The sequence below is a fragment of the Lycium barbarum genome, chromosome 11 (assembly GCF_019175385.1).
Source record: "Lycium barbarum isolate Lr01 chromosome 11, ASM1917538v2, whole genome shotgun sequence".
NCBI classification, from domain to species: domain Eukaryota; kingdom Viridiplantae; phylum Streptophyta; class Magnoliopsida; order Solanales; family Solanaceae; genus Lycium; species Lycium barbarum.
Window position 1 is genome coordinate 4,164,511 of NC_083347.1, and position 16,850 is coordinate 4,181,360.

Below are 16,850 nucleotides of genomic sequence, written 5' to 3' on the forward strand. Positions count from 1 at the left end.
GCTTGGTTAGCCCTGTGTGGCTTTTGTTGGTATTTTCTGCGTGCAGGGTATATTGGATAGTCCGTAAAACAAAGGAAACTCTGCCGAAATTTTTCTGGAAATTACTTAAATTTGAAATAAAGCCTTGTCGGCTTCCGCCATATACTAGAATGAGTTGATAGAATTTGAGATAATATTTAATAGATGGGTTCGGGTGCCCAGATCGGGCACTAGTCACGGCCTACGGGGTTGGGTCGTGACAGAAGTGGTATCAGAGCGGTTTGTCCTCGGAGTGTCCACAGATCGTGTCTAGTAGAGTCTTGTTTATCGGTGTGTTGTGCACCACATCTATAAACAGGAGGCTACAGGACATTTAGGATGTTGTCTTTTCTTCTGATCTCAGATCGTGCGATAGAACTGTGCTATTAGGATGATTCTGTTTTGATCTGTTGTTGTTTTTCTTTCAGTGATGCCTCCGAAAAAGGCGACGGCCGCCCAGAAGAAAAAGGGCGTAGTAGGAGAGACCAGCCGGGCTCAGAAGGGTACTCGGACCCTTGCTCAGATGATGCGTGATATTACGTCCCGGCCAGCCGACTCTGCTACGTCTTCATCGTCAGAGGAGTCTGGAGCAGCTTCACCATTAGCTCCAGGGGCTTCAGCTCCCGCGCCTCCAGCTCCTCAGCAAGGGGCGGAGGACAGGACACTGAGAGAGGCTGTGCAGTTATTGACCACTCTGGTAGCGGGACAGGCTCGCAGACGCGGGCGGAGAGATGATGATGATGACGATAGGCGTGACAGCCTGAGGGTTCGAGAGTTTCTATTATGTGGCCCTCCAGAGTTTTACGGGTCTAAGCCCGACGAGGACCCCCATGACTTTATTCGGGGGATGCGGCGCTCACTAGATTTGGTCAGGGCTTCAGAGACTGAGTCTGTTGAGTTGGCTTCGCATAGACTACGGGATGTTGCTGCTCACTGGTATGAGTCCTGGGAGCTATCCAGGGGTGAGGGTGCTACCCCAGCTACTTGGGACGAGTTCGTGACTGCTTTCACTCACCACTTTTTGCCCCCAGAGTTACGGCGGGCGCGGGTTGACCGATTTTTGCATCTGCAGCAGAGGGGTCGGAGCGTCCGTGAGTATAATATGGAGTTTGATTCTTTGGCCCGGTATGCACCTGCCATAGTAGCAGATATGGCCGATCGGATGCACAGATACGTGATGGGGTTAGACCGCTATTTGATTGATGGCTGTATGGCGGTGGCATTGCAGGCAGACATGGATATTGCCCGACTACAGGCTTATGCCCTAGGTATGGAGGACCGACATAGAGCTGATTATTCTAGCAGAGATCGGGACAGGAGGCCGCCCAAGAGGGCCAGATTCGCAGGTTATTCTGGAGACTCTCGAGGCGGACAGCCTCAGCAGCAGCAGTCAGGCAGACATCCTCCTCCGTCAGGCCGGGGTACACCCCCACAGTTTACCGGCAGGAGATCTGAGGGTGTCGGATATTCAGGGGCAGGCCCGAGCTCCAGGGCTTCAGGTTCACAGTTGAACAGAGGTTCCAGCAGTCAGATGAGGCCACCCAGACCTTTGTGTTCCTACTGTGGGAGACAGCACCCGGGAGAGTGTTTCCGAGCTACGGGTGCATGCTTTGTGTGCGGCCGTCAGGGCCATCAGATGAGAGACTGTCCGGCTAGAGGTGGTACAGGCAGTTCAGCTCAGTCTACCGGGTCAGCCGGTGGTTCATCTTCAGCCTCGGTGGCGATGCGCCCTGCGGGGCGAGGTACTCCAGCACCAGCAGGCCGCGGCAGGGGTCGTGGCGGAGCTTCGGGTTCTAGCGGTCCTTCGAACCGCATTTATGCTTTAGCCAGCAGACAGGACCAGGAGGCTTCGCCTAATGTCGTCACAGGTATATTACTGGTTTTCTCTCGTGATGTGTATGCATTGATTGATCCTGGTTCTACATTATCATTTATATCTCCACTCGTTGCTGATAAAATTGGGATAGAATCCGAACCGATAGAGCCTTTTGAGGTAGCTACACCAGTAGGGGATTCTGTTATAGCCAGTCAGATTTATAGAGATTGTTCCGTGATTATCTGTGGCCGCTGCACTAAGGCGGATTTGGTAGAGTTAGATATGATCGAGTTTGACGTGATTATGGGTATGGATTGGCTAGCTTCTTGCTATGCTAATGTTGACTGTCAAAAGAAGATAGTCCGATTCCAATTCCCAGGGGAGCCAGTTATAGAGTGGGCAGGTAATACAGTATCGCCGAGGGGTAAGTTTATTTCATACCTCAAGGCTGAGAAAATGATCAGAAAGGGGTATATTTATCATCTGGTCCGTGTTCATGATTTAGAGGCAGAGGCACCGACTCTTCAGTCAGTCCCAGTGGTTAATGAATTTGTAGATGTATTCCCAGATGAGCTTCCGGGTCTACCTCCCGAACGGGAGATAGAGTTTGCTATTGATCTGTTGCCAGACACTCAGCCTATCTCTGTTCCTCCGTACAGAATGGCACCTGCAGAATTAAAAGAATTGAAAGAGCAGCTGAGAGATTTATTGGAGAAGGGTTTCATTCGGCCTAGTGCGTCACCCTGGGGAGCTCCAGTATTATTTGTGAGGAAGAAAGACGGCTCGCTGCGGATGTGCATTGATTATCGGCAGTTGAATAAGGTAACCATCAAGAATAAATATCCCCTCCCCAGGATTGATGATTTGTTTGATCAGCTGCAGGGTGCCAGGTACTTCTCGAAGATAGACCTGCGATCGGGTTACCATCAGGTACGGGTACGAGAGGCTGATATTCCCAAGACAGCATTCAGGACCCGATATGGGCACTATGAGTTCAGAGTTATGTCTTTTGGGCTGACAAATGCCCCAGCAGTATTTATGGACCTGATGAATCGGGTATTCAGACCGTTCTTGGATATGTTTGTGATCGTATTTATCGATGATATTCTGGTTTATTCTCGGTCAGAAGCAGAGCATGCAGACCATTTGAGGACGGTACTTGGCACACTTCGGCACCAGGAATTATATGCTAAATTTTCTAAGTGTGAATTCTGGTTATCTTCAGTGGCATTTCTGGGACATATTATTGGGGCTGATGGCGTCCGGGTGGATACCCAGAAGATCGAGGCCGTAAAGAATTGGCCTAGACCTACGACGCCGACAGAGGTGCGTAGCTTTCTGGGATTGGCTGGTTATTATCGGAGATTCGTGGAGAAGTTTGCTTCCATTTCAGCGCCTTTGACAAGGCTGACTCAGAAGGGAGCTAAGTTTCAGTGGTCAGATGCTTGCGAGCGTAGCTTCCAGTTGCTGAAAGAGAAGTTGACTACGGCTCCAGTCCTGACTCTTCCGGAGGGTCCAGATGGGTATGTGATTTATTGTGATGCCTCTGGTATTGGTTTGGGATGTGTGTTGATGCAGCATGGCAGGGTGATAGCTTATGCTTCCCGGCAGCTCAGAAAACATGAAAAGAATTATCCTACTCACGATTTGGAGCTGGCCGCGGTCATTCATGCTTTGAAGATGTGGAGACATTATTTATATGGGGTTCACGTTGACATTTATACAGATCATAAGAGCCTTCAGTACATCTTTAGGCAAAAAGAGCTGAACTTGCGGCAGCGGAGGTGGTTAGAGTTGCTGAAAGATTATGATGTTGACATTCTCTACCATCCTGGGAAAGCTAATGTTGTGGCGGATGCACTCAGCCGCAAGTCTATGGGCAGCCTAGTAGACGTGCCATCAGAGAGTAAAGAAATGGTTCGCGATATTCATCAGTTGGCTAGTCTTGGAGTTCGCTTGGCTGATTCTGGAGATGTTGGGGTTTCTGTTCGAGGTATTGCTGAGTCCTCTATTACAGAAGATATTAAGCGGCATCAGTATGAGGATCCTATTCTGGCAAAGTACAGAGACGCAGCGCTGGCACAGGAGAAGACTCCGTTTGAGATTTCACCTAATGGAGTGTTATTTCACAGAGGCAGATTGTGTGTACCTGACGTTGCAGGGTTGCGGCGACAGGTTATGGGCGAGGCACATTACGCCCGATATTCTGTTCACCCAGGGTCGACGAAGATGTACCATGATATCAGATGCCTATATTGGTGGGACGGTATGAAAAGAGATATAGCAGAGTTCGTTGCTCAGTGTCCAAATTGCCAGCAGGTTAAGATTGAGCACCAGAAGCCCGGTGGGCTATTGCAGGAGATGGAGATACCGACGTGGAAGTGGGAGATCATTAATATGGACTTTATTACAGGTCTACCTCGCACTCCACGGAGGTATGATTCTATTTGGGTTATTGTTGATCGGCTGACGAAATCAGCCCATTTTCTTCCGGTTCGGACCACCTATTCAGCTGAGGATTATGCCAGGCTTTATGTCAGGGAGATTGTACGACTTCATGGAGTTCCGGTGTCTGTTATTTCCGATAGAGGTGCCCAGTTTACAGCTAGGTTCTGGAGATCGTTTCAGGAAGGATTGGGAACCCAGGTGAGCCTGAGTACAGCCTTCCATCCCCAGTCTGACGGACAGGCCGAGCGCACTATTCAGACATTGGAAGATATGTTGCGTGCCTGCGTTATTGATTTCAGGGGTAGCTGGGACGACCATTTACCGCTTGTTGAGTTTGCATATAACAACAGCTACCACTCCAGTATTCAGATGGCACCCTATGAGGCTTTGTATGGCAGGAAATGCAGATCTCCGATTGGTTGGTTTGACGTGGGTGAGACTCAGTTCATCGGTCCAGATGTGGTCCAGCAGGCCGTGGATAAGGTGAGACTTATTCGAGAGAGATTGCTAGCGGCCCAGAGTCGACAGAAATCTTATGCTGATAAACGACGTCGACCGTTAGAGTTTCAGATTGGCGATTGGGTGTTCCTGAAAGTGTCGCCTATGAAAGGTGTTATGAGATTCGGCAAGAAAGGGAAGCTCAGTCCGAGATATATTGGACCGTATCAAATTATTCGTACAATAGGCAAGGTGGCCTATGAATTAGATCTGCCAGCTGATTTGGGAGCGGTACACCCGGTATTTCATGTTTCTATGCTTCGTAAGTGTATTGGTGACCCTTCCAGAGTTTTTCCTGTAGATGATATTCAAGTCACAGAGGAGCTATCTTATGAGGAGCAGCCTATAGCCATATTGGATCGTCAGGTAAAAAGGTTGCGGAACAAAGATATGGCTTCTGTTAAAGTGCTGTGGCGGAACAATAACCGAGAGGAAATGACCTGGGAAGCTGAGGAGCATATGAAGAAGAAGTATCCTCATTTATTTTCGGAACCTACAGGTAATCCAATTCTCTATTTGACTTTGTTGTTTGATCAATAAATGTATGGTTGTGATAGTTGAGAAGGAAACTCCCCCAAATTGTTTGTATGACCCGTGAGATAAATCTAACATTCGCGGACGAATGTTCTTAAGGGGGGGAGGATGTTAGAACCCGTATTTTTGTACAGTGGAATAATCTGGATTAATTACGATAAGTTAGGGACAAAATTATTTCGGGATACAAAGTCGGGATTCTTGACCTTCGATTTTATTTTGAGATATAAGTTGTGCATGAATTTATTGGTATGGATCAATTAGGAAAAATTTGGGACCAAAAGTGATAAAATTAGAAGTGGAAAGTCATCCACAAATTCCATGTGGTGCCCACACAATTTGGTGTCATCTTTTAAGTGGTCCAACTCATTTAATGTGGGCCAAGGGACAACAATGCACTTCATATTAGTTAAAAGATGACCATGTATTCATCTTTCTCACTTCCCACAAAAAAAAAAATATCTAAAAGTTGAAGGAGAAAACCCCCAACCTCACGGCCAAGTTGAAAAAAAAATCAAGATCAATTCTAGCCTTCCAAAAATTATTTCTTTGGCACAAATCAACTATATTGAGGTCCCTAAGTAGCGTGGAAGCATTGTGGGAGCGATCAATCCACTATTTCTCATCTTGTGGAAACCCTAGGCTTGTGGAAGTTGAAGATAAAAAGGTAAGATTTGATCTTGATCTTGTGTTATGATGGTTATATTCATGTTGTAGTATCTTATTATGGTTAAAAATCATGAAATAAAGAATGGTGAAGTGGATGCCATATGTATGAGGGTTGGGCGTGTGATGGGTGTTGTTGTGTTGTGATTGAAATTATGAATTAATGTTTAGTTAGTTGATTATGATCATTGTAAGGTGAAGAACAATTGGGAATCATCCATATATGTGTATGTGTAGTGTTGATTGAAATGGTTCACATTATATGACAATGAGCGAATGAATATCGCTTAATGTTTTAATCGTCGTCGCTTTGAATTTTATGCTGGAAATGAATGTTCATTGGTTCAAATTGAGGTTGTAGATGTTGCGGACTGATTTGGGGGCTTTTGTATATTTAATGTAATTGGTATATGGGCGAGATAGTATTGTTAGAAGGTGAATTGTGAATACAAACCATAATTTGTAAATGAAGAAAAAGTTAGAGGGGCTGTTTCGGTTAGGGGGCTGTTTCGGGTAGCTGGAGAAAAATTTGGATTATTGGAAATGTTGTATGAATTGCTTAGAATGTCCTTAAATATTGTTGGTAGGGGCATGGGTTAGTATGTGAATGTATAAGCGTCGATTTTGGCTTGAAGGTAAGTTGTCGAATTGAATTTATGTAAGTTGTTGAATAGTGGAAAAAGAAAGCTATTGTTGTTGTATTGCTTTCCGAATTAGTTGTTGATGTTGTTAGGTTGGTTGTTGCTGTTGTTGTTGATTGATATGGCCGAGTTAAATTCTCGGGGTAGCCTATTTACAGGGGAAATGCCGTCCAAATTTCCGTAGAGTTAAGGGCGAAATTGGAATTTAATGCCCAAAAAGTCTTTAGCTAATGTTTGGCATTTTATGGCTTGTTTGTAGACCTTGGGCAGCCCGAATCATAGTTTGGACTTAGCTGGAGTTGGATCATATTGGAGAGCGTTTGAGGTATGTAAAGCAACCTTCCTTCTTTTGGCGTGCCTTAGTTTCACATAGGCTAGATTGGAGCTTTAAGGGAATTCCAAATTCGAGATCCGAGCATGTTATGATCCATATATATATATTCTTTGGCACTCTTATGTATGTTTTTATGAAATATGAACCATGATGTATTTGAAGTAATCGCTTTCCGAAATTCGCATGGAAAATGTTCGCTTTAAGGAATTTTGTAATCTCTGAATGCCATATTTTTCGCATAGAGGCTCGGATCGCTCCAATAATTTTTATAGGAGTTTGCTTGATGTATAATGGGTATGTTTTTCATAGGCGGACTCAGTTCGGGTCTATACTCGTCCGTGGGTCCCGCGACGCCCTTTATGTAAATTCGACAACTTTGAATCAAAAAGTGATAATTATTACTCCGATTTCAAATATGACTATTTTACTTATCCTTCGGATTTATAATAATGATTTTATGCATATGATTCCTCACTACTCCGCTCGTGCCTACTATGATATCGTTCGCCGGTTCCCGGGCCGGTTCTGTTGTCGTGCGCTTTTTGATACATTCCGGTGTTATGCTGTGTTTATGGTTCACCGTGCTCCTCGCTCGAGGGCCGGGTTCCACTTATGTTTGGCGTTATGCTGTGTTTGGCGTTATGCTGTGTTGTGATGTGTGACGGGGATTCGGAGATTTGAAACTTTCTGGTGTTATGCTGTGTTGTGGCGCCATCGACAGGCGGGCGACCACATTTTCCAGTGCCCTATGCATAATTTATACTTTGGAAATAAACATTTTGATATGTATTATTTTCTATATATCTGATTCGATTATTATTCAGATTTATTTCTGTACCTTCTGCTTTGCATACTCAGTACATATTTCGTACTGACCCCCTTCTCCGGGGGCTGCGTTTCATGCCCGCAGGTACAGACGCACAGCCTGGTGATCCACCTGTTTAGGACACCCTTTCTGCTATTCGGAGTGCTCCTCTCTTTCCGGAGCTTATACTTTTGGTATATATATTTATTAGTGCATTTGTAGATATTCGTTCATGGGTACGGCGGGGCCCTGTCCCGTCATATGATTCTGTCGGTCTGTTTAGAGGTCTGTGGACATGTTTGTGGGTTAGGGTCTTTCTGTATGGATGTATGTACATGTCGTTTGGGTGATCCCATACGCCGAGGCGGCCGGTCCGCATATGTTGTTTGGGCGATCCTATACGCCGAGGCGGCCGGTCCGCATATGTTTATATCTTGCTTGGTTAGCCCTGTGTGGCTTTTGTTGGTATTTTCTGCGTGCAGGGTATATTGGATAGTCCGTAAAACAAAGGAAACTCTGCCGAAATTTTTCTGGAAATTACTTAAATTTGAAATAAAGCCTTGTCGGCTTCCGCCATATACTAGAATGAGTTGATAGAATTTGAGATAATATTTAATAGATGGGTTCGGGTGCCCAGATCGGGCACTAGTCACGGCCTACGGGGTTGGGTCGTGACAATTTACATATGTTGATACATATTCAATTCATCAACAATACATGCAAAATGAAATCAATCATGACTTCACCTCACTCACGGCTAACTCTTTACTTCAACTACAACAACAATCCAACAATAACATGCATGAACTATACATTCAAATCGTCATACAACACATGAAAAAAATTATCAACTCTTACCTTGTATCTACACTTCAATCGGCTAGCCTTCACTTTCACTTCTTGGATTTTTTTTTTAATACTTGTTCTTGATATATCAATGGATGCTACACGTTAATATACCTTCAATGGAGTTAAATTGCTTGAGAAACTGAAATTTTTGGATCAATTTTTCTTCACCATTTTCGGCTAGCTCTAGCCGTGAGTCTCTCTTTCTCTCTCTAAGTGTTCTACACTTTGGAATGTTGTAATGAGTTGTGAAAATGTGGAGTGGACAGATTTTTTTGTCTCTTTGTCCCCTCCTTGCCTTGGACATGTGGATCACACTAATTTGGGTCAAGATTCCTTGACCAAGGCACTATAGTGCACGGCTACACATGGAGAAAAATGTGTGCAGATTTTTTTTGTTCCCAATCCCACTTTTAGTTAGTTTAATCCCAAAATTTTCCATTAATATATCAATGCCAAACGAAATTGTAGTTAAATTATGACTTGAAACGAAATCGGAAGTTAAAATCTCTACTTCGTATCTTAAAATAGTCTTGTCTTTAACTTGTCACTTTTAGTTTAAAACGTCCCAATGTATGAAAATATGGGATATAACACTTCATGTATTAATGGTTTTTGGTGGTGGTTCGGTATGGTTTTTGGAGTGGAAGAGGACAGTGGTGGATCGAAGAAAGGCGGCGGAGGAAAGAGGAGATTTTTTCCAGTTTGTTGTGGTGGTTCAGTAGGGTTTTTGGAGTGAAGCAGGATGGTGGATCGGATGAAAGGCGGCGGAGGAAGGAGGAGGGTTTTTCCAGTTGTTGTGGTGGTCGGTAGGGTTTATGGTTGTGGTGTTTCAGTATATTTTTGTATATTTTGCTATATTTCAATGTACAGTTTCAGTATGTTTCTATATATTTCAGTGTACTGTTTCAGTATATTTCGCTATATTTCAATATATTTCTAATTTACGAAACAGTTTCTGATACATTTCATTGTATACCATTGTATATACGCATACTACGATTTTATATTTCTTAAACAATCAACCATATTTCATTGTATTCCAGTGTATATTTTTCTATATTTGGAAGTATTTCTAAAAGTTTGGAACGGAGTAATTTGGAGAGAGAAACGTGGGTTGTTATGAAACTTCAACCGTTATGCGTGATACATGGTTGATTTAATTTGACTTACCATTTAAAATGAAAGAAGAGAATATGTTCCATAAATACAGCCTATTTTTACTCTGTCAAATTTTGTATTTTCGTGTACTTCAAAAACGCGAAATACAACAAAAATCAGCAAATTTTTTTTGAATGGAGTGATTTTGATAGAGAGACGTTGACTGTAATGGAACCTCATGAGGTTTGCGTGAATCATGGAACCATTAATACAAATTACCATATAATTTGAAAAAGATTTTTATTGCCATAAATATAGCCTTTTTTTTATTCAACAGTCACGCTGTATTTCACTATTTCAAAAACGCGAGAGACAACTGAAATACAGCCAAAAGCAGCTACGAATTGTAAATCTTCAACTTATAGCTATAACTTGTTAGAAGATGTTAAAAGATAGTTATTTGTGTAAGTTTTACTTCTTTTTTTAAATATTGATAGGTGTTTAGTATGGGCCCATACTTTTTTTTTAATGGGGGACGGACGACGAAGCATGGGTCTAAACCCATGCTTCTATATAGTTAAAAATATGCAAAACTTGAAAACAAAAATTAAGAACCGTGGCGAATAATTAAGTTAAAAACTGGACATTTAACGACAACGTCAGTTGTAGCTGAATTGTCGATTATGGCAGGATCTCACAAAGGCTAGTAACAGACCTTCCTTTTGTAAGCTTTATAGGCAAACTAAATACAGATACTACAAAAGCTCCCAGATTTTCAATTCAGATATGAGCTAGAAGTTAACCCTGCTCTTTGAAAATCAGAAACTACTATTAATTACCGGAACATGTCACTAGAAGTAGGTAAAGTCACAAACTCTAATGTGTCATCGTTAAAACTTTCATTCCATGGCTGCATTGATACAAAAACAAAGAATAACTCTCTGATTTAGGTCAAGGCGACTCCAACTAAGTGAATAACAAAAACAAATAGCTGCAGTAAGCAAGATAGATTTTGCAAACACCAGGCCTATACAAGATTTGAAGGAGAGTTCACATGTAATTCTAGGTTTTATGTCCAGAAACTACCGTTCAAAACATTATCATCCTAGGAGAACTAGAGAAGATAACGAGAAAATAACCAGAAAACTCTTTTCACTAAACTTCGTATATTAAATTATATACATCTTAAAAACTAGCCAACTATAGCCCCAAGGAGGATACTGGAAACAACAGGAAGTTATCCATTCCAAATGAAGTAGCTCGTCAGCATGAACTCAATCTCTGTGAATTTCCAAGTAAGGAATCTACTATAACACCATATACCTGAATAGATAGAGAAAAGCATCAAAATTGAGATAAAGCATATCATCAACTTTTAGCACTTGTTTCTCATAGAATTTTGTATTCATAATCATGGGAAGACATACTCACACTAAATCAGGCAGCAGCTATCTCCTCAAGGCTGACAACCACCTGCGCTTTTGATTCCAAGTCTATGAATTGATTAGATTTGCCAGCCAGGTGAGAGATACTAACCCTACCTACATGCTTGATATATTCAGCCACGGCTTTCATTTCTTCCAGTGAGATATATATGTATTTCCCTGTCATCCATGACACCAGATAGTGTCCCTGATGAAAACACATCCACATTGTCATTTTCAGTAATACTTTAGGAAGCAACTTGTTAACTTGAACGAAGCTGAGAAACAAGCATTTACCTACAATATATAAGTTCCATTCTGAATGTTTTCAATCAAGCAAGAAACCGCCAAACTCTTAGGTGTGAAACTAACTAACTTTCATTTCAGACAATTATTGGTTGAGAAGCAACAGGATTATGGAAAGGATGAGTGAACTGAAGTTTGAAGTATATTTGACATTGTAACTGTGATTCCCCAATTGATAAAGAAGTTAAAATTCATATTAATCATCTAATTGCTACGATGAGTTATGGGGCTTGTTAAGTTTTCACAGTTCTATTATATGCTAACTGGATAAGAGAGGACTTTACAACAGCGAAGCCTACCATAGTTCTATTATATGCTAGCTGGATAGAAGAGGATCTTGCAACAGCAAAGCGTATAATAAAATATAGTTTTATGGTGTGTGTGCACGTATAAGTAAGACAAAAAGAAGTTGTTCGAGCAGAAAACAGCAACCAATTCTTGAGTACAAGTGCACTATAGTAAAGTAAACTATATCCCAAAGATTGTCTGAGACAAAAAGTACAAAATTTACCCATTTCTTCTAGCGAGTTGATCCGATTGATGCACTCCTGTCAAATAAAAGATACAGGCTGTGATCAATAATAAAAAAAGAGAGAAGCAAGAATACTACATAGGTAAAACCAAAACAGCTTATGTTCCTATTCATGTAAATGAGCAATTTTATACAGTAATCTGTTAAAAAGTGTAACTCAAAATAAACTAGCTTCGTGGGTTTTCCTGCTAAGAACAAAACTGAAAAGCAATATTCTACCAAAGACCTGGATGGAGGAACCAACTTAGAAATGGTAAAAGCGGTAAAAGGTGCTTACCTGAGTCCTTAACTTGAATTCTGCAGCAAGATCCTCCAGCTGCACACATTTGTGTTTCTGCAACAGTACAGGAAAATATTAGACCTGCCTGCGTCAATGAGTTCCACTTAACCATAAATCATGTATTCTGAGGATCCAGTTATACAGAACATGCTCAAGCCATGTATCAAGATTTATGTCAGACTAGGTTTTACTAAACTGCAAATCATGTGTCATTACATAAGTTTCAATATACATGCACAAATCATACATTAACTCTGATGATTCTAACTAAACATTTGTTTGCAGAATGTGTACTGGTTGACAAGGCCATACATACGAAAAAGAGATGAAAACCTTCAAGTCCCAGGGCAAGAGGAAAAAGGGAGAAATATGTGAATCTTTGCTCTGACACAAGGCAACAGCGGCATAACAAAGATATTACCTTGATGTATTCGACAAAATCAAAAAGGAGCCCCTGGCTTCCATCTTGCACTTCATTTTCAGTTGTGCCTTCAGCATCCACAGAAAATTCACTTTTCCATTGTTCAAAATCTAATGCAGCAGCTTCTTCCTCTTTGGCTTGTCGAGCTTTGGCTTCTTCGTCCTACATAAATTATCTCAGATTTTGATGAAAAGGAAATGCTGCAGCTTATTAACTGATTAGTGAAGATACACATATATTCACCAGTGCTCGCTCTTTAGCTTCACGTTCCTCCTCCTTCCTCCTCCTCATTTCATCATAGTGGCTTTCTTTTGTATGCTTGGACTCACGAGCAGCTTCCCCGGCCTACAAGTCAATCTGAAGACATCATACACCAAATTCCAAATTCTCACTTTTTGAAAACTGCAAGAGGCAACAGATATGTGTATTCTGCACAGGCGATGGGCAGAATTCCTGGTTTAGAAGACCGATACTTGTACTTTCCTTTCTGAGCATCCACTGGTTGCCATGGGAAGAGTAAAAAATCCTCCATGCATGCTAAAACTTGAAGTTCTTGACATGTCAATCGTTACTCTTTATTCTATTTCTTTCTTTTTTTTCCCCCCTTAGCCGTGGAACGGGGGAGTTATTCGCTAAGTTGCGGGGACTTTTCACTTTCGATGCCGCACCTGTGTCAGATTCTCAAAAAATACACAACTTTTGGAGAATCCGACACGCACCCGTTGACATTTTTGAAGAGTCCGAGCAACATAGGTTATTCATGCTTTACTTAGTAATATATGAATAACAATGCCAATAATATGCACTAAAAAAGCGAGTTATATTTGTCCTAGAGGTTCCACAAGATGTGAGATAACATACACACATCGTGAATAAGGAAAGGGTTAAAGGCCAGTGGAGATTAGAAGTGTCACCAACAAAGAAATTGAACGAGATTAAACAGATTTCAGTTTCAACAATCTCTGCTCTGAAGTAACAATGCTGTTGCCAGCTAACTGGGGTTTCCCGAACCATGAAGCAATTTCTAATGGATCACCACAGTTGCTTCACCGTACTATTCTACATAAGTACATAGATTGCTTTATCTTATGTTGAAAGAGGCTTGCAGTCTTTACTTCAGCCATAATTTGCTGCTTGTGATAAAAGTAAGGCAGCATGATTAGACCTCTATCAGTTACTAGTTACTACTATTACCCACCTAGCCCAAAAACAAAAATGAGCAGCATGCACTTCTTAAGAATAGGAAAAATATGAGAAGACTAGACTTATATTTGTCAGTACTAATATCTATACATGCTAAAAACTACTTATTTACTGCTTAGAGCACAGGAAAACCATCTCACTCCAATCTGCAACTCTTTCAAACAGAGAAAGAGGTAAGAGTAGGAACCACTAAGAGTATTAGTTTTCTATTTTGTTTAACTTCTTTGTTAAAGTAAGAAAAACAAGAATCCTACTTAGTAGTTAGGACTTAATGTAGGTTACTGATAATCTTTCTAATGAACCAGCAAAACAACAAATAATCTTTTTCATGTCAAAGGGTTGAGCTGCTAGAAACCATCTATTGTCCTCCTCGAACTGCTTTTGGATCAGTCAAGGTCAGCAAATTCCATTCAGCTAAATGCCGATTTTCATTAATGCTTTGGAATCAGTCAAGGTCAGGAAATTCCATTCAGCTAAAGGCAGATTTTCATGAAGAGTAAAAACTTGCCCTGCTCCGTGACCCACTCATCTTATCTCTTGTTAAGATAATAATAGCTTCCATAATTAGTGTTGGACTGTTGGTTGCAAAGTTGCTTGAAATATTCTTCCAATTTTCCAAACATTGTTTAGTGCAAAGGTTTTGGAAAAAGAAAAAGAAAAAAAAAAGGAACTGTTTGTCCAAACTTTGAAAGAAAAAAAGAGAGAGAAATTCAACTTCATTGAAAAACTGAAAAATTACAATGAATTTTTTCCCCAAAAGGTTACCTTTTTGTAAAGCTTAGCAAACAAAGGAAGTTTGATGAAATACTCTCTTTAAAAAAATTGCAAAAACTTTTCCAAGCTTTTTTTCAGCCAAACTCAATTAATCTTCGCAAGGAAAAAGAAAGTGTGCAAACATGAGGCACGTGTCTTTGTGTTTCCCGCTCCTGACGCTTCTTTTCCTTTTTCTTTGATGATTTGGCAGTATAATATCCATCATCAACAGCTTCATCGTCACTCCCATCAGCCGTTTCTGCTTCACATTTGAAATGCAATGATACATCAGTGTCTACATCAAATGATCTAGTGCATCTAAAGCGAGAAGAGCAGCCTACGACATCTAAAATCACTCAGAAAATGGAAAAAGTAAGGAAGAAGGCGCATGGGCGGAGCCACCTTAGGCGAAGGGTGGTCAGGTGCACACCCTTCTTTGGAGAATTATGTTGTGTACATAGGTTAAATGTTAACTATTGTAGGTATATATTTAATTTTGCACACCCTTAACACAAGTGAGAAGCAAATTTGCACACCCTTCGCCAAATTCCTGGCTCCCCCACTGAGAAGGCGGGGAAGAAAGCACGCCCAATTTTTACAAAAAAGAAACAGCAAGAATGTTTTTTTTGTTAAAAAGGCAAAACTTTTCTCAGTTGATGCAATAAACTAAGCATGAAGTCGACACAACAAGAATGCAAGAAGAATGCAGTCTGTCCAATGAGCTATAGCTACTTAAGCTCATTGTGAATGAATAAGGTTTGAGATTCATGAAACTCCTATGATTTTTATCTCTCATATTTCACTTATGAAGCAGGTGCCCAGAGGTGAATATGATGAGCCATTTCTTTTGCCACCTGCAACTCAATATCATAATGAACGCTAAACTGATGTAGAGACTATAAACGACCACAAAGGAGACATTGATCAACTCATCCGAAGTAGAGAACTGGAGCTGGAGAAAAGAATACCATCCACTGTGGCAGCAGCTGAAGAAGTACTAGCAGCTGAAGAAGCTGGTCTTCTACGCATTCGACGAGCTCCAGTAGCTCTTACAACAGTTTCTCTCCGCTCAACCTGATATTTTCACAATAAAGAAGCATCGACATCAGCTTCTTACTAATTTTGCATGATGTATTTCATTCCTGTAGTGCCATCACAATAATATGTGCAGCCTATAATACTCATATTACATCTTCTGCTTGAGACCATGAAGCCAATTTGATACTCCCTCCGTTTCAAATTATCTATCGTGATTCTCTTTTACACACCCCTGAAGAAACATTAATTAGGAAGAGTTTTTAACTATTTTACCCTTCATTGGCATTTGACCCATAATTGAAGCGTTTGTAGTCTCTAAGAACAATAACTATTAAGGGTGAAATGGGAAAAATAATTATTTTTTTCCGACAAATAGTTTGAGACAACTATTTTTAGAAATCACGACATATAATTTGAGACGGAGCGAGTAATAATCTTATTTATCTATGATAGCTACTGCTCCTTTCTTTCCAGACTATTTTATCATGACTTTCTCGCTTTTGTTATTTCTCATTTTCATATTACTTTGATATGCTTGTCCTTATCTGACCTTATTGTTTTGTTTTCTCTTAAGCCGAGAATCTTTCGGAAACAGTCTCCCTACCTTTCAACATGGGGGTAAGGTCTGCGTACACTCTACCTTCCAGATCCCACATTGTGAGATTCCACTGGGTATGTTGTTGTTGTTGTAGCGAGTAATAATCTTCTTAAACCAACAGGGTGTGATGTCAATTTTTTATGGCCTTCACCATTTTAGCTTAGAAAAAATGTCAAACAGAAGGACAAGTAATCAGACGTGGGCTGCATCTACATGTTCACCAGGAGACTGAGAATTCTGGCGGCGCTTCCACAGATAAAGTGGAACTAGAGCTACAATCAGAAGCATTGACAGCATTGCTACAAGTATATCCTCCATATTCTATTTTTCGAATGTGTTAATGCAATATACAATGGTAAAATCAGTAAGCTGGAAATAATATTATCTGAACTCATAAAAGCAAATCACAAAAGTTAGAAATCAATTGTTTACTTCTTTTTATTTTTTATAAGGAGATTGATCAATTGCTAACTGCGAGGTTAAACAATTCATCTATATATCTATGTGGCCTTGTGATTGTGTTTTTCCTTGTACCCACAGAAAAATTAATGAGCGAAACTTTGATTAATAGTAGTTAATAACAAAACT

At 40.9% G+C, this 16,850-nt stretch overlaps 1 long non-coding RNA gene and 1 pseudogene across 1 annotated transcript; one reads left to right on the forward strand and one right to left on the reverse strand.

Moving 5' to 3' along the window:
* Nucleotides 1–4,951: 4,951 nt before the first annotated feature.
* LOC132618759 (uncharacterized) lies at nucleotides 4,952–8,349 on the forward strand. Its single transcript, XR_009574296.1, has 3 exons — nucleotides 4,952–5,279; nucleotides 6,881–6,946; nucleotides 7,866–8,349. It is a non-coding gene; the product is annotated as an uncharacterized LOC132618759 (long non-coding RNA).
* Nucleotides 8,350–10,643: 2,294 nt separating this feature from the next.
* LOC132618287 (DDRGK domain-containing protein 1-like) lies at nucleotides 10,644–16,580 on the reverse strand (annotated as a pseudogene).
* Nucleotides 16,581–16,850: the final 270 nt, after the last annotated feature.